The sequence below is a fragment of the Patella vulgata genome, chromosome 7 (assembly GCF_932274485.2).
Source record: "Patella vulgata chromosome 7, xgPatVulg1.2, whole genome shotgun sequence".
NCBI lineage: Eukaryota > Metazoa > Mollusca > Gastropoda > Patellidae > Patella > Patella vulgata.
Genome location: NC_065885.2, coordinates 27068174 through 27095795, shown reverse-complemented (window position 1 = coordinate 27095795; position 27622 = coordinate 27068174). Strand labels below are relative to the sequence as shown.

Genomic DNA, 27622 nt, shown 5'->3' with positions numbered 1-27622 from the left:
TTATAGCTTGAGGTATCTCCCCGCGAATACAAAGTTTTGAGAGGGATTTGAAACAAATTTTTGACAGCTTTAAAACTATCGGTTAATGGCTTCGTGTCTGTTCTCAAGCGGGGCTAATTGTATACAGATTCAGTGCATATACATTTTCTTATTACGAAAATAATGCTTCTAAATTAGAAGTAGTTGTATTTAGTTAAATCCCTTATATTCAGAATCTTATATCTCCCTTAAGGTTAATCGGATCTTGACCCGTTCATTCAGTTTTAATTCATCCAGGTATGCTTCTGTTCTTATAGCACGTCTTAATGTCAGAAGCAGATATTCCGAGGGAGTAGATATTGTGCCTAGGGAGCAGTTATTGTGACATATTTACACCTGAGGTGTCATTGCTTTGAACATTAATACACGTTTTGAAACACAAACCGATGACAGGAAATTAAATTAATAAGCTGAAATGTTTACAGTTGCCGTTGTAAATTATAACAAAATTATTTTTAAAGCAGCATTAGGTAAATAAAATAATGAAGTGTTTCCAGTTCGGAAATTACAGATGTAATGTAATCTATAAACAACAACCAAATCAATATCTGTATATTATACTTTCCGTAGATCTAAAGAAACTGAGATTTTTTTTATTTTACAGTTTAGCATTAATTGGTTAGCATTGATAAAGTGATGTCAGCATTAATTTTTTTATAATTTAAAATTCAATCAAATATTCCTGTGAGTTTTTGATGGATTTGGTATTTACCAAAAGTACATTTTATGGGATTTGGGTTGTTTTCTAAAGCCCACCGCAGACCGGTTAACATTTGCTGGCCGAACAATGTTTTCCAACAAAAGTTAGCCGACTTGCGTCGGATTTCATCATGAACATTTGTTGGCCGAGCAACGTTCGCGAGATCAAACTTGTTAGATTTCAAAAACATGGTTCAGCCAACAAATGTGCGCCAAGTCTCGTTTGCGTTGAATTTCAACAGATAGGGAAACATTTTAAACGGACATCCAATGAGTATTTCGCGAACAATCACGTGGTACCGAAATGACTTACGTCGCAATTTTGTGACCACGTGATGTTTGGGTTAATCACGTGACATCAATGTCGGCATTTTGAACAACGTCGGTTTCCTTTGCGTTATACATTCTTCGCTTGTGGGAAATTCAATTAAAGGTATAAAACATTTGTTTTGTTAGACGCCAACAAATGTATATCGGTCCGCGGTGGCCTTTACAAAACCCTTAAAAACACTGTTTGCCACTACTACAAAACATTGTTTTTTACTACATTAACACATAAACACATGTTACGAACATGTGATGATATCATTACAGTACAGATGACTTTGTTTAAGGCAGCAACTCAAATATTTGAATAAAAAGGCATTTCAAAAGATTTCCCGATAGTTTCTGCATTACCAGTTTTGATTGGCAACTTGTTCTGCTGAAACCGACCAATCACAAACTTTGTCTTATAAAGAAATGGCTTGATTGAAATAAAGCCTGGTAACCAATCTAACAAATAAATACAGAGCGAAACGAGTATTCTATGTTTCTGGCCAATTAGAGTGAGTAAGAAAATAAAACCTGTCATTTGTATGAAATCATTATTATAGTACTATAGTGTAGTAAAATGGTCTAACATATACTTTAACGAAGAGATAAATGAAACAAGAACGAAGGTTCCATTTATGGTGCCAATTTTGTCATAAAATATTCAATCATAATTCGAAGAGTAAGTAAACAGTGATTGGATATTACTCTTTAGGTATAATAATGCTCTCAACTGGGTACACGCAACTGGAACAAACCTATAAACGCAAGTCTTTTAAAAGACGGTTTATATTCATTGAAAGCATTCACTAATGGACGTTGATGATAGTTACTAGACTATGAAACATTTCCACCCATTCTAATAACCCCCCTAATGTGCATATTTGGTAGAAATCATTAACAAACAGTGTGCATTATTTACACTCGCCACATTTCGTTTCGTTTTGCATAAAGATTTTTCGATTTCTATTAACAAAAATCAAATAAAGCGTTGGAGTGGACAATGAAGTATTGACGAGTTTATTCCTCGCTTTAAAAGAAAAGAAAAATAAAGAAATTTTGCGGAATAAGTATTTATTTTTCACTCGTTTGTTGAATATATATATATATATTTTGTAAACGCCAAGGGAAGGTAACCTCTCCAGACGATTGAATTATTGATAGTGTTGTGAAATATGTTTGATGGCCTTAAACAACGTCTAGCAAAATGGTCCCCCCGGTTATAAGATTTTAAAGAACAAAACTCTCGAATAGTAATTGCATGTATAAGGTGTCCTGTGTATACGATATTACCCAGTTGAGGCTATTTACTGATGATTGAATCACAGGAAATTTTAATTAAATCTAAATATAAAGTTACATTACAAAAAATACCCAAGAAAAGATTATACTGCCCTTAAAGATGCATTATGTAAACTTTTGATGAATAGCTGGTCGTTCTTGCTACAGATAATGGAAAATTCATATATTGAAGATTTCAGTCAAATTCCTTTTTCTGAGCGAAGTTATTAATGTTTTAAGCTTTGGCAAGAAATAGCTAAACTAGTCAAGTCCAATTGCCAAGAACATATACGTAGTCTCGCTTTTCAGATGCACAATTGCCAAGAACATATACGTAGTCTCGCTTTTCAGATGTAGTGGACATTGTCTAACCCACTCAACATCTTGGCCGTCCGATATTGTAGGGGGTGATTATGGGCATGCCATGTGGATAAATAATTTATATAACTTTTAAAGCCAGAAAGAAGACATGCAAATTTAGCTCTTACATAATGCACCTTTAATTCTGCTACACAACGTTCAAATTAAACAAAAGCCTTTTGGTTATATCATTGACCCTATAATTAAAAGATACATGGCTGTGTGAGTGTATAGCAATATATAATGCAATTCCCCACCATATACACCCATAATGCAATGTTTCAATTGCAAGGCCAAACCAACCATTCTAAGAAAAAGATGGCCAGTGATCCAAAGGGTTAAAAGCAATTTTATCTTGAAACAAACCAAAAAAAAAACGAAAATCTTTCAATCAAAATAAATGAACTAATCATCTAAGGACTTAAAACTATTCCTTAGTAAAAATTATAAAATCCCGCATCTTAATAAACAAAGTTAAAGGCAACTAAATGATATTAAAAAACAAACCTTATGAATCAATATTACTATGCATCGAATCCAATGTCTATTTACAATTTAAAAAAAATAGAATTAGAGATTTGATGAATAGCTTTCATCATTGTGTCAAAAAGCAATCAATTCATTCGAATTTTCTGTTGAATCTTTGAACATGGGTCATCAATTGAATTGATTAGAAGAATCACTGGCGTCATATTGGTAATGTGCTGTCAGATGAGAATGAAAAATGAAAAATCAAAGAATAAAGGAAAGGATACTTTGGTTCTGCTCATTACCTCGTAATGAAATAATGTTTTATCATGTAAATTACCTACTCAAATAAAAGAATATTTGAATTTAATTTTGCAACAGAAATGCGCAACCTTTCCATCAATGTCAAAACTGTGGAATATGATTTATAACCTTATGAGTGTGTAACTATGTAGAAATAATTGTACAGCGACTCCTTGGTGGTGGTATAATTCTTTGGGAAGTTGGGGTCTCGGGTGATGCGTATTGGATGTTGGGAACCACTATTTATCAATGTTCACAAGCTCTGTTTTGTGACTCCGTACATGAACCTGATAACCCACAAGATCAATTCTGTGTGTCAGAACATAACCCGATAACCCGTAAGATCAATTATGTGGGCCAATACAGCAACCTGATAACCCAGAATATCAATTCTGTGGGTCAGAACATAAACCTGATAACCATAAGATCAATTCTGCGGGCCAGTGCATAAACCAAATAACCCAAAAGATCAATTCTCTTGGACCATACATAAACCTGATAATCCACAAAATCAGTTCTGTAGGTCCATCCATGATAACCCACAAGATGAATTCTGAGGTTCTATTTCGCACATAAACCTGATAATCCACAAGATCATTTCTGTGGATCCGTACATAAACCCCATAACACACAAAAACTTGACAACTGACATTCAAATCAAAGTTTCCATAATCCAACAATTAGATTATCAGTCTTTTTTCCAAAGGTTTAATTGCGTAAGAAGGAATCTAAACATGTTTGATCACACACATGATATAATTTTAATGGAACTCGCTGTAATATTATACAACGTTTGAGCTATTGAGATTTTAAATGAAATGAAATGGGGTTTAACGTCCTACTGTTCTGCTCCTAACCTGGGCTAATGAAGACGGGCATACGCCATACAGTGTGCTATGAGGGAAATTTTGCCCGGGTAGCGGCGTTACGGCCTAGTCTTATATCGAATTCCAACTGCCAAGGGATCTTTTACGTGCACGCCAATATGTACACGGGGCCTCGGTTTTTCGTCCCATCCGAACGACTAGACAGCTTTCATTGTAAGGCCCCCGATCCTGCATCACTGACAAGGGGAAAGCACGCCAGAAAAAGAGATTTTAAACCCTAACCGAACCATCAGTCACCCAATGACAAAGGTTCTGAAGAAAAACACTCATACTTTATTTTGTATGCACTGGTCAACGTTTTATTCAACCAATTAAACGTATCATTTGGGCTACCATTCCTTTTTAGACACTAATATTATTATGCAATTATAATATTGTGAGGTCCGTGGCCTCCATAAACCCAGACCCATGCTCATATTAACCTGACAACAGTTTTCCCTGTATCCATCTACGAGACGGGTGTCATAACTTTAAATATATTTCGTTCAGTGCCAAATTGGTCTGTTCGCTGGTGGAACTTCTTGACTCGATCTCATCGACCTGCAAGTTGGTACGAGCGTGATTAACGTAAAACTGTACAGCTGTGATGTATATTGCCTACCAAGATACCCACACTACAGGTAGTAATTAGATGTCACTAAAAGAAATGGGTAATAATTAATATCAAACTCTAGAGATCGCAGTATAAAACCAATTACCTTGTTGGAAATTTAAGAAAGGGTCCCCATGTCACATTTGATTCGAAACAGTTTCCTGTTGAATATGAAAATAATATTATAGACCACTTTCAAGTTTATGAAATATTTGATCTCGCTCTTCGTAGAACTTGAACTTATAAATTAACGACATTTTATTCGACCTTCATGGAGCAAAACTAACCCCATGATTTTGAACAGATCACGATAATCTACATGTATTTTTGGGGTATTTTCTGAATGCAAAACATAACCGCTATTTTAGAGAATCCGTTTGTTTAATATTATAAATGAAAAAATATTCCTGGAATATCTTCAAATTTCTAAAGTGTGGGCACTGTTTGTATCAAAACAAAAATAATCCAAAAGAAAAAAATCATCTACAATTTGTTCAACTTTCGCATCTTCCTTTGAAACATTATTTATAGGATAACACCGTGCAGCTGATCCACAGCACTGCGGAGGAAAAAAAAATAGATGTATCTACATGATCTGATTGGTCAATGTTGCTCTTGTATCGACTGACACTTTAATCAAGTTAGAAAAATCTTGTGAAAAGCGGCAATTTATTACCGCCGTGTAGATTTCGTTGATAAAACGTATATGTCACTTGCATCCCTGAAATGCATATGTGACTGTTACTGGTGGGTTATCTGGATTAAAGAAATGATTGCAAATGACTGAATTCCCACTGCTCTCTTGCGAGCATTCCTACACAGATAATATGCTTTGGAACATTTGATGTAAATCTTACAGCCGACAACACATTTATGGATTGACTGCAGGTGCAGAGGGGAACTGGATTTCAGTCAATTTATCTGTTCGGTGTAACTGAATAATGATATCCAGCGTATTTATAGGTTTTTATTTGATTAATAATACTTTACTGTCAACTTGGATTAACCCTTTCTCCGGCAGCTTAATACATCTCATCTGACAGGATACAGTTAGCTTTATTTAACACTGTTTCTGACAATACTGATTAATGCACACTCCTTTTTCTATTAAATTCTATAAATCTGAAACTCAAATGTTATGAAACCGAAAGTAGACTTGCCACTTTGTAAAAAATTTAATAGATAACTTCTGATCAACACAATACTTAGGTTATTTTGGGACTAACAAATGGATGGTAATTTTCATTTCTATAGTTAAGTTAGCAATGCAAGGTAGAGAATGCAGCCCAGATCTCCTACTATCAACGGCTCTTTTACGTGCACTCAAATATGTAAAAGGTTGGACATCGACAAGCAAAGGCCGGACATGAAAATATCCGCAGGGTTTAGTCGACATTCTAGTGGAGTGTCTAGTTCCGAGGTCACTCGACTACCGCGCAATAATGTTAATTGTTTACGAGTTAGTATTATGGATGGGAAATATTCCTTGTTCTTTTCGTTAAATAAGTAGATTGTTTTCCCCTCTAGTAGATTGGGTGGAGCTTAACCGTGCAATAACTAGACATGTTCAATAGTATTGCACACTTTTGCTGGTTTACACTAGTTTTAGTAGAAATCATAATATAGAGAAGTGGGGTGGGTTTTCTGTGCAATAACAATAAGCATGTTGAGCTGTTGTCAATGTTACAAGTCATTTATAGCATGCTTCATTCGTTAACAGGTTTAACCCCATCGGCCTTCGGGCTCTGGTTAAACCTGTTAACTCATGGAAGCCGTGCTATAAATATAACATATAGCCTATAACGTTAAATTAAGTTCTGTATATATCAGACGATTGAAGTATAAGTTTTGTACAGTGCTAGGACAAATTAGGAGGTTACCTAAGTATAGGTTCTGTGGAGAGATTAAAGGATAAATTAGGAGGCTGCATATTTCAAATTACACTGAAATTTATAGTCTAATTAAATGTCTACCAATATGCTTTAATCTCTCCACCGTACCTATACCGGTATAGATATAGCCATAACATCGTGACACACACGGTCGATCGGTCTACAATCTACTTCCGACTTACATGTCAGGGACCATATAACTATTACTGATTTTTCGGAATATCCAACTAGTTTCATAGAAATAACAAGTGCCAAATAGTCTTGTCGACTATCATCGTTGAACTGGACTTATCTCACCGTACAACATTAACATTCAAATCATCAAACGATGTTTTCTCAAGGGGTTAAAGCTACGTCAAGTGAAAATCAACGCTGAAAAGTGTGAATTCAAATTAACAGAACATACACGGTGTATCGAGTGACGGACAGCTTCGATAAAATCTAATATCAATTTTACACCTCGCAAGATCCGAATACAAAAACGTGAATTAAATGGTGAGAATTGAAAAGAGGCCATCCGTCAATATCTATCGCCATATTGATAGTTTTTACACTGTCATCTAATCAGCGTACTTGATTGTCACGATCATGGGACTCCCATGTTTCGCCATAGTGCAACAAAACGGGGTTTAAAAATGATATTAAAAAATAAATCTGATTTGGTGTTAATAACTAGATGCCCTTTACTCCTATGATGGCGGTCGTTAAAGGGAAATAAAGTATAGATCTAATTCAAAACCTGTCAAAGTAAAAGCATGTTTCGATTTTCTGGTAGAAAATAAAATACCACAAGTTAATAATTGATGAATAGAAAGGGCAAAGGAATAATTGTCAAACATATAAAAAATGCTCGAAACTGTGACGAATTGCAAGAAGACGTTAGTTACAAATTACAATTGACCCAACATTCATTAATGCTTTGTGCAAGTAAATATAAATGAAATGGGGTTTAACGTCCTACTGTTTTGCCTCGACTGGGCTAATGAAGACGGGCATACGCCATATTATGTTGGAAATTTTGCCCAGGCAGTGGCGCTACGGCGTACTATCATATCAAATTCCGTCTGCCAAGGGCTCTTTTACGTGCACATCAATGTGTACATAGGACCTCGTTTTTTTGTCCCATCCGAACATATACGTTGTCCCTTGCCAGTTCCTCTGTCCTGCACCACTGACAAGGAGGAATCACGCCGGAAAATACCGATGAACTTTCTCGGCCAACGCAGGGATCGAACGTCTTAATCACTGAGCCACGAGGCTCCCGCAAGTAAAAATATCCCCAAACTAATAATCTTTATTACATATCGTTTTAATTTGTATTGAAATAAATCACAAATAATGAGGCACGAGCCTTTAAAATAATCACCGAACAGTAAGTTTCTCTTTCTGGTAATGAGTTTTACATTTTTAAAGCGACAATGTGGCCTACCCAAGAGCAAGGGCAGGATGATCGCACTATACACACAAAACAAAACCGCCAAGACAAACCTGCGGACAAGGCAGACTGCATAGACATTGCAAGAAATAACAAATATCAAATCAAGGGAATGGATCTGGGGGCTAGCCGTAAGCGTCCAGTCCAGGGCCTGTCGTGATACAAATTTTGAAAGTTTGATTTCGAGTTCCTTGTATCTGAGGCCATTTCTGAAGGAAATTAAATAATTCCAAGGGACGATAATTCAAATAAGACAAAGTTAAAAGGGGGTTAAAGCTAACAATTTAGGAACAGATAGGTATTATGCAACTGTGTCATTGCACAAAATATTATAAGCCATACACCTATAAAAATACAAGCTTTGTATGTTGAAGAAATGGAACTATCGAATAAAAACGTATAATAAGTACGATAAACCAGAAAGAATTAGGAAACCGCTCAAATTTAACAATTAAGGAACATTATTCAATTATATCATTGCATAATGCACAATCATTGTATAAAGCTGTCAAACCTGGTATGTTAAAGAAATGAATGTTTCGAAATTCCTTTTAAAATACGTTATTGTGTGCATTTAAAATAAAGAGATATCATTCTAGAAAGAAACTGTTCTTTATCGTTACATATTGTTAAAAAAATCGTAATGCCTGTGAATAGAATACATTAATATAGAGTAACATCTGGTATTACTATAAAATGACGGGTAATTTTTAACTTCAAAGCCAAAAAAGCATGACCAGGCTTTTTTCCAAATTGGATTAATTGGAATTAATTGGATCTATATTTCGTTTCGTTTTTTTATACTTTCGATGGCCTACACTACATGAAGATCTGACCGGTTGTTGCGATAGGTCACGTCAGAGGTCACACGAGCGACTTTTAACCCTATGACGTCAGACATTTGATTAACCAATCAGCATTGATGTTACTAGTGGATTACCCACAGTTCCGTGCAAAACACGCCTAAAACTCGCCGTAACAGACGGTTTCATTGGCTATTACCTCACACTATTCAGAAAACGTCAATGATAACAACTCTTCCAGATCCTAGTGTAATAAAGACAAATAAAACGAAATTTTGAACTATAAAAACGAAACGAAATAGGATCTGTGTTTTAATCAGATTGAGAAGTTACAGGCATGTAACTTGTTTGTAATCAAGTCATTACAAAACCACCCACATTATATGACCCGGGTCAAATGGGGACGTTATAGGTAACCATTTCTACAAAGAGGCCATTTTAAGAAATCCTTCATATTCGATTTTAGTGACAATATCGAGATCCCTAGTAACCACTGGCATCAAAACAATTCGACTTGAAATAGTAAAGGAACACTGTACACCACTGGTCAGAAGTAATCTTTTGACAAAACATTAAACCGTAGTGTATAACTGATTTCGAATTTCCTTTACATTTCTAATAAATGAAAAAAATTAAATTACTTTCTTCTCAGTGTTGAAGCAATGACATACTTTCAGTCTATATATGTCCCTTATTTTTTTATAATTTAGTGCTCTATTTCTTAATGTCTGCCATGTGCCATGCTCATAGGGAGTCCGGCAGATATTCTTGAGCAAATTCTATGGGAGTAGTCATATAGGACGCCTATTAGATACTGATTCAAAAATGACAATTCAAATGTTTGACCCTTCCCTAATTATGGAGATATCACTATTGCCATGTCTCCTGCTATTCTAAACAATTGAGTCTTTGGAACTGATCTATTCAATTCTGCGCATAATCTGTCAGTATTAAAATATGTCAAGAAAGCGACACTTCTCATTACGTCAGTTAATTTTGAAAGCCACTCGGTAATCCCGATTCGATTGATATGAAAGTGAGTATAATGATAGTGATTACAGGACGCGACTTGAATAAAACATTCCAGATTTTAATCTCCATGGAAAACATTCGCTCATTTCGTTTCCGCAAAATAATTTATCAATAACCGGAATAGAAACGGAACGAATAGATTGAGGAAAAACTGTCAAATTATAACAAAAAATAAACTATGCTCCAAGCAAAAGATATTTTGTCTGTTTAAACGTGCACAACTCTTAAATGGCATAAAACTCTATTCTTTGGAAGCTTAAAATATACGAAAATGGGCAAAAGTAGATATTAAAGATGTATTATGTAAGCGTCAAATCTGCCAATTGTAGGTTTTTAGTTTGGCTTCAAATAATATGTTACTTAGACAGTTAACCTCTCTAGACCATCGGGTGGTCGAGATTTAAATGGATTTGAACACCTGCATGATTTTATAAAAAATAACGATAAAATGACTAATCGATACATATTCTCGATTGTCAAGTACTGTTGCTAACGATAATAAAGTAATTTGAATGACATTTCAATATACACAATGCATCTTTAATGTAAGATGAATGTATATAAAGTAATTTATATTCAATGATTATGGTTTTAATTAGGCCCTATAATTTCTAATCAATTATGTTCGGTGAAATACGTGAACAGTCCAAATTGAACCGCAATCCATTGTACACCTTTGTGTAACATTATTTTGTCGTTAGTGAATCAGCCAATTTAAACTACCTCCGCATTGTCTTATGGGATATGTTTTTCTATGTTCTTTACAAATAGCGCTCGAAACCACAGAGTAAACTGATTTTGAATGTTCATCGTGTCTTATATATTAGATGTTAGGATCCTATATAGTCACGGTAAGCTAACAACATCGACATTGATTGAGATGGAACAATATTGAATTCTAATTCATATTTCTAATTTCAAATTATGGATAATATTGTGGCCTAGCTCATTTCGATACAGACCGTTCGTATTAAACGCGTTAACATTTTAATATAGATATCAGACCAAGATATAAAAGCAAATGTAATACAGAGACAATATATATTTATGATATTAATATTTATAGATTAAAACGGGTCTTATGTAAGCTCATATCGGACCATCACACATAATATCAATACTGTATTTGATCAAGCAAAGCCTGCCATAATAATATAATATACTAATATTTATTCCGATGTCAACCCACACACCTGCTTACACACGTGTACAAAGGTCCTTACAGTGTAGCGTCGATGTAACAAAAAGACTATTTTTTCACTGTTGGCTGGCTCTAGAATTTTCTGAACGTCTACAGAAGATGGCAAGATACATTTATCAATAAACCACTACTAGTAGCCAAACTCCACTTTAGATTCATGTCTAAAAGCAATAAATTGCTCGATTCTTGCACATGACATCTTCAAACGAGAGAGAGAGAGAGAGAGAGAGGGGGGGGGGGGAGTAACGTTCACTGAACACTATCTAGATTGTTTCTGGACATATTTATTTTAATAAACCGAATGCGAGTAGGAGCCTATAGCGTGGGAGAAAGCCGCAGTAAAAAACAATATTCAGGCAAATGTTCCTACTTCTTACAAAATGTCGGTTGGTCATGTCCGAGGTAGGTCCATGCATGCGACATATTTCGAATATAGACTTCAATGATTATTTAGACCTTTATTCCAAACCTAAAAGATCCGGTTTTTAAAAGAATGCATACTGATTTACGCATAAGATTTAGAATTCAAAAATAGATAACGAAACATTTGAAACCAGAAAAGTGTAGGTTTAGCTCTTGCATAATGCATCTTGAAAGTATCTGTAAAACTGGATGAAGTTATGAAAATGTATATATAGATTTCAGAATTTGTGTAAAAAAGAAATCCTTTTCTTAATTAATCTACTTTATAGTGTCACTTCATTGATTTGTTTTTGAATCTCTGATCAGTCAATAATCATGGGGTCAGGTCAACGATACAGTTAAGTGGATATTAGCCAATAATAATCTTGGAACTGGAATAGCGGAAGCGGAATTCAACAGATGATATGATCTGGCTGTCATTTAATGGAGAGTTGCACAAAAGATTTGGATATCGCGAGATCGCTTGTTACAGAAAGGAATATTGTGAGTTCTGCTTAAGTGATTCCTCGAGTATTAATGAGAAACACGGCTAAAATCTTCTGGAGATCGATTACAGTGTCAATCAAGGTGTAACACCGTGTCCTCCAAGATCATAATATCTAAAGACTTGTATTAATGACTACGATCTCGATTGATCCAGTTCGTGTTCCATGATTGCTGTTGGATTCGTTTAATAAAATCTACTTAAATATCAGAACAAATTCCGATTTCGTCAAAAGTCGATTTACGGATAAAAAAATGGAAAGATATGTTTCGCTCATCACGGATAAAAATCTATAACGCTATCATCAGTACACTGTAATACTTTTTATCAACCGTATTAGGTACAAGTTTTAAAATCATTATTCATATCTTTCTCGTGTAAGTGTTTGTTTTTATCAAAAGTGGTTTCTAAACCACCATAATCACTTTTCTTTAATCTTTTTTGTTGGGTCAAAACTCGCTAGAATCGCTCTTGATTGAAATGAAAGAGTGCACACGAACTTTGAAAGTGATACTACAAGATCAAAATTTGTTTGTTTCCCCAGAGAAAATTAGCCATATTTCATTAATAAAACTTTATCTAAGTTATTAAATTTTGAGATTCTCATAACTATATTTTAAGATTCAAGGCTAGAATATTACGTCAGAACTTTGCAAATTTTTTGTTTAATTTGAAATATCACATGCAGTTGATTTTATGATCGTAAATGAAACCCCGGGTGCTAGTAGGCCGTTTACACTAGCGCGAAAAGTACAATTATAAAGATGCATTATGCAGATTAAAGTAATTTTACTGAAATTTTCAATATATTCATTTTTCATGATCCATTTTCAAACTATTTTAGTAAGAACGGCCAGATCTTACTGCATCATTAAACTTCTTTTATTTTTCAGTCATATTGAAAGATCTGGTAGTATCTAAATCTTATATAATGCATCTTTAACATTAGAGGTCATTACGTGGCACAATGTAAAACAGATAAAAGTAAAAGCCGGTACTCTGGAGGATTTTCAATAATGATATAACATAGCATGGACATTATGACTAGGGTGAAATAAAACAAATTTCAGATTGTTATTTAATGTTTTTTGATGCATCCACGATGCCAAACAATAATTGTTCTAACAAGAAAGATCAAGTAGCAATATTAAAACCAGGAATACTCTAAGGGCCAAAAATAAAATCCCATCCAATTACATTATTTGTGTATTTTCCTTGCAGCTACTTTGAATAACAACCAACAATGACACTATCTGTGTTTGGGATGTCATGGGTATTGTTAAAATAGCCGCTAGTTAGATGTTATATAACTTGCTTTTCATCCGGCTAATAACTACACGTTTTTAATTACGAATTACAGTTTTTAAATATTAAAGTCTATTATGATGGAAGTGTTAAGCAATTTAGATTGATAAACATATAGTCCATGGTTCTATTATGCTATCTTTCGAGAGGAATAAGTCTGCACAGGGCAAAGGTATATAATATTCCACTGGAACATGACATTTTTCTAACGCAAAATGAGTTCTATAATCAAGGTTTTACTCCTTTTTGAATTAGTACAAAATGGTTAAAGATACCTTCCCATGTGCAAACTGGGTGATTTGATGATATATTTGGACTAAAAATATATTCAAATTAATTAATCTATCTAAAATTCGCGTCAAATCCCTCACAAAACATTTTATTTCGAGGAAATACTCCAAGCTATAAAACATCTATAAAAAGGAGTCATGTTTGTGTCACGTGACTCGGCGGTCGCGGTATCTAGCAACAGGTGCGAAGCCGGAGGAGAACTCATTACATATAAAAGACGATGTTGTCTTTAATCGCTGTCCATTTACCATAAATATCGAATCCTAAGAAATTCTAGGATTTTTCCGCAGTTTAGTCTCAGAGTCAGTTGTATGTTTAAGTCTCTAAATCTTTCCACGTCCGCACTCTATCATGTTTATTAACTTATACATAACGCGCTCCCTAATGAAAAGAGGTCAGACAATCTATGCGTGCAACTTTTGACGTCACTCGAGCAGACAGTCCTAAATCGTTATGTTGACAATCAGTGAAACCCCTCATTTTTTTCGTATGAGCGCTCCATGGATGATTTTCATGGAATTCAGTATTCTTCTAGTACGATTTGGGTGTCTCTACTTTCCATGTATACCAAAACTGCCATATATTTTTTATTGGAAATAACCATCTGATATGTTTAAAAATCGTTTTATGGGATGGGGTGTGACTTTTTATACAGATGTTTGTGTGTGGCGAAAAGGGTTTGGCTTATATCATTCCATGATGGCAAGGGAATATGGCATCTTCTAATATACGTTAATGAAAGTAAATGAAATGGGGTTTAACGTCCGACTTTGAGCTTATGAAGACGGGCATACGCACTACAATGTACTGGGATGGTATATTTCCCAGGGGCAACGGCGCTACGGCCTACTTGTATTTTGAATTCCAACTGCAAATGCTTTTTTTACGTGGACGCCAATGTGCACACGAGGCTTCTGTTTTTCGCCCGCCCGAACGACTAGACATTGACCATGGGGAACCACGCCGAAAAACCCCTGCCATTATTTGGAGCGAACCCGAGACCTGGTTAGAGAACCAGCGCCTTGTTCACTTTCCATCACGGCTCCCTGCAAGGTAATTAAGGCTATGATATCTTGCTATGGGATTTTCTTTCAACTATTAGTCCTTATCGACCATTCAGTTATAGCCGAACTTTTAGTATGATTGAAATAATGTGTACAAATGTATCTTAAAAGTAGTTGACAACACAGTAAAATGTTGATATTTGTGCTAGAAGTTCCAATTTATTATAAGACAGATTATCGAGTAGACGTAAGAATCGCCAGTCAAAACTATACGCTGAAATTATCCTTAAAACTGTTTAATACCGACAAACATTAAGGGGAACGATACAGTACATCCGACTAGCAAGAGTGGCTATTCTGGAAACAGGATAAAACCTAGAATAATCTATAAATGTAGACCTCATATCGATATTATCAAAATGGAATAATAGGAATTATATACACCACGCATTACTTATAACAGCAATAGATATTAAAAGACATTTAAACAATATGATAGTAAGTAGTCATTAATCTGTCAGGCGTCAAACGTCTTGTCTTTAGATTTGTATTTTAACGTCTAATTACATTGACAGATCAAAGTGATCAATAGGTTGTCAACTCACTATTATACGATCACAGGTATCATTCTCCCACTTATAAATCCTTGACTCCGGAAATAATTACACAATTACCTCCCTTGTTTTTCTATTCCCTCCATGGAATAGCTATCTTCAAACGTTTGAATTTGAAGTTGAAATTTTTGCCAATTCCTCAACTGGCAATAGTGAATTATAGGTTTAATAGAATTATTCTTTAACAAGGTAGGACTGTTTATAGAAACAATCTATTTTAAGACTTTATTTTAATACATTTAAAAAAAAAATATAACTTAAAAATATGAAATTTCAACTTTAAGATCCTGTTCTAATTCAAAGATGTTTCGTATTATAAGAAAACAATTTCATGAGTAATTTCCGGTACATATATTAACATCCTCAATGAATATCTTAACAATATTAAGATAAACGAAATGATACATGCCTTTCAGCTCCCGGAAACGGACCAGGAACCGAACACCACGTCATCACGACCATCTTGGAATTTGTGATGTGAACATACCTGTAGCTGAATTTATGAGGAAGGAAAACAATAATGCTCAAATAACTCGTTCTTCTTGATACAACAAATACAAACAGTACGAATGCTTGTCTACTTATCTTACAGGTGTACTCAACTAAAAAAGTTGACTGACTCTTAACCCCATCAGACATTCGTGCATGTTAAATCACTTTATTAGCTAGTTTGACAAACGATGATGGTAAACGAAGCAATAAGTACAGAACATAATACGAAAATATACCCCTTGGAATAAATAATATATATCATATATCTACTGACTGGCAGATGGAATATGTATACACAATATAAATAGTATAGAATAATGGACGTAATATACTTCAAATGTTGTCTTGAATTCCGCAAAATTATATTTCCAGTATTTTTCCAGTATTGTTTCGCTTTTAAAAGTACACGTCTAAAAGATTTAGCGAATTTACGGAAACAGCAAATTCATTTAGCATATATGCGGATAGTATTATGCTGGTTTATCGCCAGATGATTTAAACTCAAACTTTCTACATACAACTACCGGTCAGCATGAATACTGAAAGAAAACTTGAAAAAAAAAAAAAATATTCGCTCGGCTTTGTAGTTACCACATTTCTACATACATCAATCAGTCAATATCGTGCCTTGCATTGGCATATCAGAATAAAGCAAACTAAGACTATATGTACTGTGAGACTATATGTACAGTTTCAAGATTTCGAATCCATGTTCCAATATTTCAATGGTATCACCTATGCGAATAACAACGAAGTTCTGGTACAAATTGACAGTGAACGTAATATCCATTTTCCACGAAGATTGCATTGTAACGCTATTTTACCATTTTATTAAAGGGCCAATCTAGATTATATTTTGGAGAAAATACAGCCCTAATTTTGTGTTAAAAGCCCTTAAAATCCTCTACCTTAGGGCTGAGCATCTAACTCAATATACGTGATACGTTTTCAAACAACCTAAACCCATCAGTCTTCATCTGGAAATGGAGACCGGTGTCCCAAGCTGTATTATACGGTGTCTGGATAAAACCAGACTTTTATTTTATAAAAATAATGTGTAGTTTAAATTTATAGCACGTGGGGCATGCACTGTATGGACCTCAAAAGGAACGGCAATAGATTATTGGGTCACCCAACGACAAAATTGACACGAAATCTTAAAAGGGTTACATAAGCGGTTCTGACATTCACGTCCAAACGACTCAAATGCATCTGATCATTCGGATACGAAATACCTAGTGGAGCCGATTTCCAGATTAAATCCTCGCCCTCTCCAACCTACTTGCATACGTAACGAAAGGAATACAGGGATATAGGACCAAGACGTCTTTTCCTGTAAAGTTCTTTCACCGTTTAAGAGTTTAAAGATGATATTAAAATTGCGACAAAAGAAACGACAAACTGTCTATTCATTCCCGAAGAGTTGTAATCGTCTAATTAACCTCCAGAAATTGTGACTTGCAGATTTTACAGAAAATTCCACTGAATACCCTGTTATAAATTTCTAAGACGATTCTATGGAATTTTACGATTGATTTACTAAAAGCAGAAATATATTATATGCCATCCAATGAGAAAAAGTCGATCCTATACCTTCTAATTATAGACCTTGATTTAATGACCATATTAAATATATAATGCTTTTGCCAAGAAAAGAAGATACAGTCTATACTCATTATATAGTTTGCCACACAATGACGGCCAAAGGCAACAACGCCTATCCACGGTCACGTTTACCCGAGTATGTATCAAAATATCTAGTCATTTAAGATTTTTTTCAAGCATAATAACTGGAGAGAGAATCACGAGCAAACAGACACTCGGCCAATCCTATTTCGTTTTGACATCATTTATGTGAATTACTAAGGTATTTAATTATTAACTAGATATAGCTTTCCGTATTATATTACCACTGTGGTGATATGAAATTGGTTTTATGTGATTTATTACCATTCATAAGAAACATAATCAAAGACATGCCTTAATCCCATGCCAGCGGGCTTTCTGCAGCTTAGTGAGCCACCTCATAAATCCGTAAGGCATCAACTACGATAGCCATTCTTCGTGACGCATAGTGGTTGCTGTGTGACAAAAGGGTGATTTTCCCGTTCATTAGCACCAAAATGGTAACGGTAATTGACTATCTGTGTTTGATCAACTGACTTTTCAATCTCGCTCACCACCATTGGTACTAATATCCTATCCCCATTTAATTACTCTATAAACACCTTTTGATCTTTGGTATTCCTCCGTCAGATTGAGCTTTATATTGAATTAATGAATTAACTTCGCCCAGTTATTGTAGTTAACTCACAACCAGGTTTCCCAGGAGAGTTCCATTGCGATTCGTCATTGCATACGAAACAGGAACAGGGTTTAGCACACTAGACCTGTGGTCATACGGATGCCTGTTCGATCCAAATTTAATAGGGATTTTACGACTAACTTTTCTGTGGTAACCGAGCTAGCGAAGACAGGCATACGACATGTAGTGAGCTAGGGGGCAAATCAGTTTTATAACATTGGCAGTGTCCTTGAGGCAGCTCTGCCAATTATTTAATTAGACAAATATAATGTTGATGATTCATTACTAAGCCTAATGACGTCAGGAACCACCCTTATATGGACAGTACAAACCTTCCACCAGGAGTGTCAGACGTGTTACCTTCTTTTCAACCCAGAAACAAAAGTCTACAAAATTTAAGCTGTGAGATATGACTTCTCTATATTATGAAACTAATAATTAGTCAAAGCCATAGTTAATATAATGCTATTATTAATTTAAAGAGCACAAATTCTACCAATCTTACTACACGGAGCCAACCGGATAGGTCCCAGTAATCACCGATAAATGGTTTCATAAATAATTGACTAAATTATGGATAAGTAAAACTGACAAAAAAAAATCTCTCTTGTTGGTTATTATCGGTGATTAGTAGAACCGTTTTTGTCAAAATAAAAGTTATCACTTTTTGTCACTTTATTATGAAATCATTTAACTCTTAGATATGATTAGTAGAATGTGCATATCTATAACATATGTCTTTGTCGGTCCCTTATCGCAATACTTTGGGAGTTATTGACAAAAGAGGCGCTCTTGACGGTTCTTGTCGGTGATCAATAGGACCGGTCCTGGCAGAGGCGCTACGCGGGGCCGTCCCATCAAAAGGCCGCTGTTCAATACCTAAACGCTGTCTATCGGAAGATTTTTACTTTTTATAATTAAGGCTCCGGGCTTTTCCGAAGAATATTAATTTAGTTTTACGGTTTTAGAGCAGACATTGTTGACGTAGTTGGCGTAGTTCTGATAATGTTTATATTTGTCTTCTTGCATTCTTTCATATAACATCTTCAAATTGTATTTACATTTAGTCTTACAATTACCGCACAGACACATTATTTTTATTTTATATGTGGGAGTATTTTGAGAGAGAGAGAGATAGAGAGAGAGAGAAGGAGAGTCCGTACACCACGAGTACGTAGCGTGTAATTTATTTTGAGATTAATTTTAACATATGTGTAACTTTATTTCATTAGATCTTTATCAAACCAAATCTTGCTTCAACAATAATTAAAGAAGAAATGACTATGGTATAACAGAAATTAGCGCAACTTCACATTGAAATATGTGAGAAAGCTATAGAGATGGGGTTTAACGTCCAGTCGAAACAAACTAAGTCATTTCGGGACGAACATGGTTCAATTTCAATCCAATAAATCTCTTGTGTGTAGTGGTATTTAGCAGTGGGAGGAAATGGCAAGACTCGGAGGAAACGCAAAAAGATGGGTGCCACCTTACTCCTTGTCACGTACCTGACTCAATGACAGAACGCATGATCTAAAGCCAACGTGTTAGACCACTTGAAATACTTGTGTCCTACCGATCCTTCACGGTCACCATATTGAACTTAGATGTTTATATGTCTTAAAATTCGAAATAGTGTTTAACGTCCCACCTTTCTGCACCATGCAGGCGGGCTAATGAAGACGAGCAAACGTCATGCCCGGACAACGGCAGTTCACCCTTATCAACAGCGAATTCCAGCTGTCAGTTGTTCCTTTACGTGCACGCCAATGTGTATACGGAACCTTAGTTTTCGTCCCAGCCGAACGATTAAACGTTTTTTCCCTGGACCACTGGCAAGAAGAAACCAGATTAGAAAATCCCGAGGGACTTTCTCGGCGAACATTGGGGAAAAACCTTGGACATCTGAGTTAGTGACCCAGCGTCATATTGACCGAGTCCTATGGCATTTGAAACCCATAGATCATAACGTTTGTTCCAACCCCACACAGTCTGTTAAGAGATTATGTGGAACTTATTGCCAGTAATTTGAAATTCCATCTGTTGATTCTTTGTAAGAACTCGTGTAATTTTAAAAGTAAATTGCAAAAACAAATCTGAGGTGACATATAATATTCCTAAATTTAAATTAAGCACGATCAACTGAATCGTTATCGTTTTGCTTAGAATAGAGCCAGTAATTTAGCACATACAATGCGTGCAATAAAAGCAAAAATAAAAGGCATTAGTCGTTCAGATTCGTTATAGTATGTTAAACAACTGTTTTGTTGAACATAGCAGTTTGATTTTTTTTTACACATACATAATCGATTCGCTGCGTGTTTGTTTTTTCAGTTGCTGGTATTGTCAATACGTATTTACGTATTAACACATTATGTGCGGATACAAATTACTATTCTAATAATGGTCTAATTACTGTGCCTTTTTATAATGACCTATTCTACATAAATATAGATTTTTACGTATAACTGGAAATTATTTCTGTTTCAAAAACATTGGTAGATTAAACCATGCATTCATTTTTTGCATGACTTCCTTAAAGTAGTGGGTACATGTTAGTATAACGAAAGTAAACTTTAGTGCCATTCTAGACCTTATGGAAATGATTTCTGAAATGACTATTCTTGCCTAACTATTTTAGAAACATGGCATAGTCCGTTACAATGATATTTAACTGTATCATCCAAAACGGTTATAATAGCTTATGTAAGCAAATATTAAAGATACATTACAACTAAAATAACCACTGTCTCGCCATATTACGGACAATCCGATCTACTTATAGAGCGAAGACGAGCCTCGACTGATCCGAATCTATAATCATCTTAGCGATAGATTTGTCTAACTTAATTTGAATGAATGAATTGAAAAATGAAATGTGGTTTAACATCCTACTTTTCTGCATCGACTGGGATAATGATGACGGGCATATACGCCATTCTGTGTGCTGTCAGTGACATTTTGCCCAGATAGCAATTGGATTCCAACTGCTATGGTTTCTTTTACGTACACGATCTCAGTTTTTCGTTATATAGGAAAGACTAGACACTGTTACTTGCCAGGCGCACGCCCTGCACCACTGAAAAGGGGGAACTAGGATGGAAAATCCCGGAGAACTTTCTCGGCCAATAATCATTGATGAAATTATATAGTCAATTCAAGGCAAATAGAAAATAGTGTTACGTCCTCTTTAACAGGCCTATATAAACAAAACATATTTGACCTTAATCCAAGTAACCCTATGCCCAATCCATACTGTAAATATTGTCAGATATATTATATAATCCTATAAACAAGCCAAATATTCAATTTGTAGAGTGAAAATTTTAAATGTGTAAAATCAATGGTTTATAACTTTACTATATTCGTGTATTTGCATTAAGAATTAGGATTTAAAAAATTCGATGGAATAATGTAAAACATGACCATGTCTATGAATAATGTAAACCAGGCAAGTGAACATTCTAGAAAAGCTGTAAAGTTACAATATTTTGTATTATATTTACTATTTTACATCTTCTATTTGTGCTTCAATGTACAGCTTGTTAATTTAGTAAAATAATTAATCAGTTCTAGGTTTATTGTGGATAACTTAGCGAGACCCCTTTCCTAATAAAGTTCAGTTACTCTTTTATCGATTAATTACGACATCCAAATCTTCAAAACGCTGGAGCGTCCGATCCCACTAAGGCTCTACCATGGGAATCAGCGAAAGCTTGATAGCCCAACCCACTCACTTCCCCTACATCGTCTGAATCCGCCCCCCCCCCACTCCCCACGCACCCTCGTACATGTATCTTATATATCTTGACAGTGTTTCTGCAGTGCATCCTGACGAGGATAACTGCTATTATGCAATAGCATCATCAAACTTTCGGTGACATCGGATGCATGCAATATTTAGTGGATTCAAATACGTTTTCTGCTGGATGCGGTTACCGTAAACATAGATAATCGAGACTTTGTTAATTATCGTAACAGCGGTATTAATGACAATCGAGACTAGCCTATATAGTCATATCCCCGATTCCTTGGCTTAGAGTGAAGTAATTTGACTGGAGTTTTCAAAATATTTTCTTTTTTAACTATTACAGTCAGAACTATCTAGTCTTACCTAATGCCGCTTTAATATAATGTTCTTTTCCAAAACCTGAAAATGGCGCCAAGAGACTACAAACCAAGAGCAATGAAATAAGACCACGTATTCTATTTCAAAAACAGGAAGACATTTCATTTCATTCGTGTTCCATCTATACATACATGTAATTACAATTGATGACATGATCTTTAACGATATACGGGATATAGATAATAATATAATACATGATATATAAATCATATATCCAATCATACTCCACTTTCTAATCAGTAGCAGATTCATTTATCAAGTAATTAATTGATAAGTATTGTATTTCTTAATTAAATATATTATTATAGGATAAGATTAATTAAGTATTATATGCCTTGGTTCACTTCATTACGATAAAAGTCGAGTGGAAAAAAAAGAAAAAACCAACCCGAAAAACCCTCTTGAATATAATTTTCTAGCTTGCAATAACATGTACTAAAATGAATGCATTAGTATACCATATCTATCTTTTGTTTTAATCTAGAAACTGATACATCAGTTCTTTTAAAGCGGCTAATTGTATTTGGGGAATTTGAAACCATTGAAGACAACAATATTGTAAACGCTGAATCTCTCTAAAAGGAATATCACTCCAAACATGGTTCATTACAGAGATATGACGAATTAAAAAATTCGCATCACACGGCATCCTCGATAGAAGTTATAAACAAGCCAGTGTCACCTATACGTGTTAGGTAACATCTTTGGAATCCAAACCGGGAGATAATTTACCGTTGATATTTTGGATTTACTTCCCCAATTAAATATTCCATAATCAATATGGGTATAATTTAGCGTGGATTAAGCCATGATAAATTAGATTTTGACCAAAAAATGTAAAATGGCGATCAACAGATTTAACGCCGTCAACGGTTTTTGTACCAACCGCATTAACGAAGATGGTTCGGCGGTTGTCTTAATGAAAATCAAAGCCGCCATACCACGATTTCTTGCTCAAAATATGCATGTGTATATTTTTAACATGAGCTAGTTTGGGGGGTGTAGACAGGTGGTCTGAGATATAAATACATTAAAAGGTTAGGATATATCAAATATCTATCAGGTATAGACTATATAAATATAGACATGTACCTCTAGACAGGTGATAAATAGATACAATACTGTAGTATATTATGACGTGTGATATACTAGTGTACACTATAGTCTAAACAACTACTCAACGATGTTTATAAAGTTTCATTGTTTAGCAGTTTATTACAAGATACATTTTTTTCCATACTCCATTTTCCACCCACCAGTATCCTTATCACCTTTAAACATGTCAAACCTCCCATTCAGTTTACACAATTTCATTTTAGTATCGAAGTTTTTATTCGTCCTTATAACGTCAGAAATTATAGTCCATATTGTTTAAGTTTGTAATTCCCATTGGTTGCCAGTCAATGTCGTTAAACACCAAACTTTTAAAGAGTGTTGCTGTACTTTTGTTTTGTAGATTTTATCAACATTTTTTTATGAATGAGCGTTAGGCTTTAAGGGAATACGCCCGATAGTGCATAACAATGTTGAAATAAAGCGTGCACCAAATCACCGTAAACACGAAAACAGACATTGGAAGCGAATTAGTTTTGTAGCAGGACCAGGGTGGACGGGGTGTGTGTGTGTGGGGGGGGGGGGGCTCATCGGTTGCAAGTTTTCAGTAGCCCCCCACCCTCCACGTATCTTTTAATGAAAAATAAGGTTTTTAACGTCTTAACCACAAAATGAAAGGGATTGTTATATGCCATTTTAAGTATCGAAGATGTCTATCGAGTGTCGGGATCTTGAATTGTCCCAAACCTGAATAATGTAAAAATAATTACTGGTGTAAAACGACTTTTAATTCCAATGTGAATCATCAACAAATTAATGAAAATTGTTACTGTTGCCACCTAGACTAAAGAAATTGGTCACCACCAAAGAAAACATAGATAAAATATTATTAATTAATAGTCAGTCATCTTAATTATAATAAAGAATATACTCGTTACCCAAGTTATCGATTTGTTATCGCTCAGATAAACGAAGTATACCTGGAAAATATTAACACAGATTTTAACATAACATGCCAATTAGTCCTTACAAAATGACTATTAGATTCATAAAAAACGTGTAATATGTATGATAAATACTTCTACGGGGGGTGTTAATTAGTTTTTCTATCTAATCAACCATTTCATATACCTAAGTACATAGATAAAGGAGAGTTTAACAGGATCGTATGACTAATATACGGCTGATATTAAATAGACATTCAAATATATAGATCACATCCTTAGAAAATATACCAACGCAAATAAGGAATGCGTACTTTACACTCATGTCTGCAAACACGTTTTAAAAAGCGACTAGGTCAAGGGTTATGTAAACTTCTATACTTACAAATCATATGGTGGGAATGATGAAGAGAGAGACAGAGAGAGAGAGACAGAGAGAGAGAGAGACAGAGTACTTGCAGCATGCGTAGCTTTATTTTATTTAAATCTTTAGTAATCAAAAATATTTGTTGCTGCAATTACCTACATAAGAACAAAATGAAATGAAATGAAATGGGGTTTAACGTCCCACTGTTCTGCTTCGAACTGGGCTAATGAGACGGGCATACGCCATACAGTGTGCTATGAGGGAAATTTTGCCCGGAAAGCGACACTACGGCCACTCTTATATATATCAAATTCCAACTGTCAAGGGATCTTTTATATGCACGCCAATGTGTACACGGGACCTCGGTTTTTCGTCCCATCCGTACAACTAGACAGCTGTCCTTGTCAGGCCCTCCGTCCTGCGTCACTGACAAGGGGGAACTACGCCAGAAAATCTGGATAAACTTTCTCGGCCAATGCAGGGTACATAAGAACAATCAGTGTTTATCGAAAGAAAATATTGGAGCGATTTGACGTTCAATGTGAAAATTACGCTTGTTATAACATAATAAGCGATATGACCGTACGAGCCGATTTCCCTTCATCATCATCACACCTAGTTAATAATTATCGTATATACACACACCATTCTAATCGAATTAAATATGTAATACCACAACAAACTGAATTTTTCAAAATCAAATGTGCAGGGATATATATGTATTTTTATTTTAACTATAATCGTTAAAACAAACAATTTGCTTTGGGTAAGCACTGTACTTCTACATCAGTATTTGTTTTTACCCAATAAATGGATTTAAAATCGAAATAATGACTGCAGCAGTGTTTTCAATTAGATATACAATTGTTTTGTATGAAGGGAATGTGTAAGTATAAAATTATTGACATGTTATTTCTGATGTATTGATTTGGTTGTATGAAGAGCAGAGAATCAGATCACTCCTTTCTTACTGGATTAAGAACAAAATTTATGTATGCATGTTAAGGTGGACTTTTTTCTATGGCTCTGTTTAGAGATGGTAAACCGACCTTTGCGCACAGTATAGTTCAATAAGAGCAAATTGGATAAGGTTAGGGTTAGGGTTAAAACCTCTGTGGCCCGATACAGCCCATAGTTTGATATCCCTTACCCCACCCCAAATTTACGTACCATATTAAGATGGCTTGTTCGTTCAAGATACGATACCAACCTTGAAAACAGCGTATCTTAATTATAGTGTCTTTACCATAAACGCGGGATGTTGTCAGCCTAAACAAAGTAAACCTCGGAGTTGGTAAAAAGATGTTACAGTTACTCCCACAGACGATATAGAATCATTTTCAAACCATCGCTTCGAATAATTCAAGTAGATTTTCTACTCTCGACTATTTTTCATTTTAAGTGTATGACACAAACCTTTTCAACATAAACTCCATTTGAATAGGGCGTGGGCCGTGGGGTACAAGGATAACGCGAGGTAATAAAATATGTTAGTTTCTTTCATCATCTACTCAAGAGATCATCCTACAAGATAAAGCACTAATAATAACAGTATATTTATTTTATATACGCTTTACACGTAGTATACATGCATATACATTTACCCATGATGAAGCTATTTCACGCTTCTTACATCTATATAATACATATTAAAACAGGCCATCGTTGAGTTAGGCTACATAAACCAGGCTGTCAATGTAAGGACATGATTATAGCCACATAAAACTTGAAGTCCATTATTTCTGGTTGTCCAATGTCCATGTTAGTTATAATTCTTTTAAATCTTCATCTAAAACCACTAGCGTTTGTGTTCAATAGACCATTTACATATAATTACCCAAAATCAAAAGATGTTTATCAGGCAGGAAAACTATGATAAAAAGATTTAGGATAATTGTTGTGAAAGTAGTATTATTACAATGTCCTTACTCAAAAACCCAACAAATCTATATATGGGACAACAATTTCTGGTTTATTATGAAAGGGCACCACATTTTGACGCCCATTCGTTTGTGCTTGATAACGATAAGAAAGGAATCTTGTCGAAACGTTGTGTCTGTGGATAATAAACCATTGTCGTTCCATATACCTGTTAAAAGTTGTGTTTTCCAATCGCTAAATACCACTAAAGGATTATTTCGTCCCACATCGCTAACATGTCGACTCCCGAGTCTTTGGTTGCTATTGACCACAAGAGATACATACATACGAAAAGTTTGATAATCATACCCGTAGCATCATTTTTGCTACATTTTAAAAATCATGTCATTTAAAGCTAAAATTCTGCACGATTTTAATGTGAAATTTAATAAAAATCAGACTATCTGTCAGTAATAAGACAACGACGAAGAACGGACAGACTATAAAGTGTCGTAATTGCGGACATTGTTTAAGATACATAAATATGGCGGCGTAAAATCAATCGTAACCAATGTAAACTAAAGTGGCCATTTATACGTTTAGATTGATCGATTTTAGACCAACGTGTATTTCTATTAAAATACTTTCGATCTTGTATGGTCTCAAACTTCATACTTAATCTTATTCTGACATTTGAGGCGTCACATAATACTCTTTTAAACATATTGCGATACTAGGTGGTACAAATTCATTTCCTTCTATTTATTTTGCAATGACTCTTATAAAATGATAATCTGACTAATCTTGGAAAACCTAACAAGTGACGCCGAACACGACATGAATACAATAACACATATGGGGTATCCCGTTGAAAGTAATATAATCAACTTTATGGAGTATGGACGAAATTCGAGGTCCCGTGTATACATTAGAATGCACGTAAAAGATCCCTTGGCAGTTGGAATTCGATATAAGAGTAGACGATAGTGCCGCTGCCCGGGCAAAATTTCCCTCATAGCACACTGTATGGCGTATGCCCGTCTTCAT

General features: G+C 34.9%; 1 protein-coding gene across 3 annotated transcripts in view; it reads right to left on the bottom strand.

Annotated features, from left to right (window-relative positions):
• LOC126827754 (atrial natriuretic peptide receptor 2) overlaps positions 1 to 27622 on the bottom strand; it is a 215537-nt gene that overhangs the window by 78402 nt on the left and 109513 nt on the right. The window lies entirely within an intron of this gene.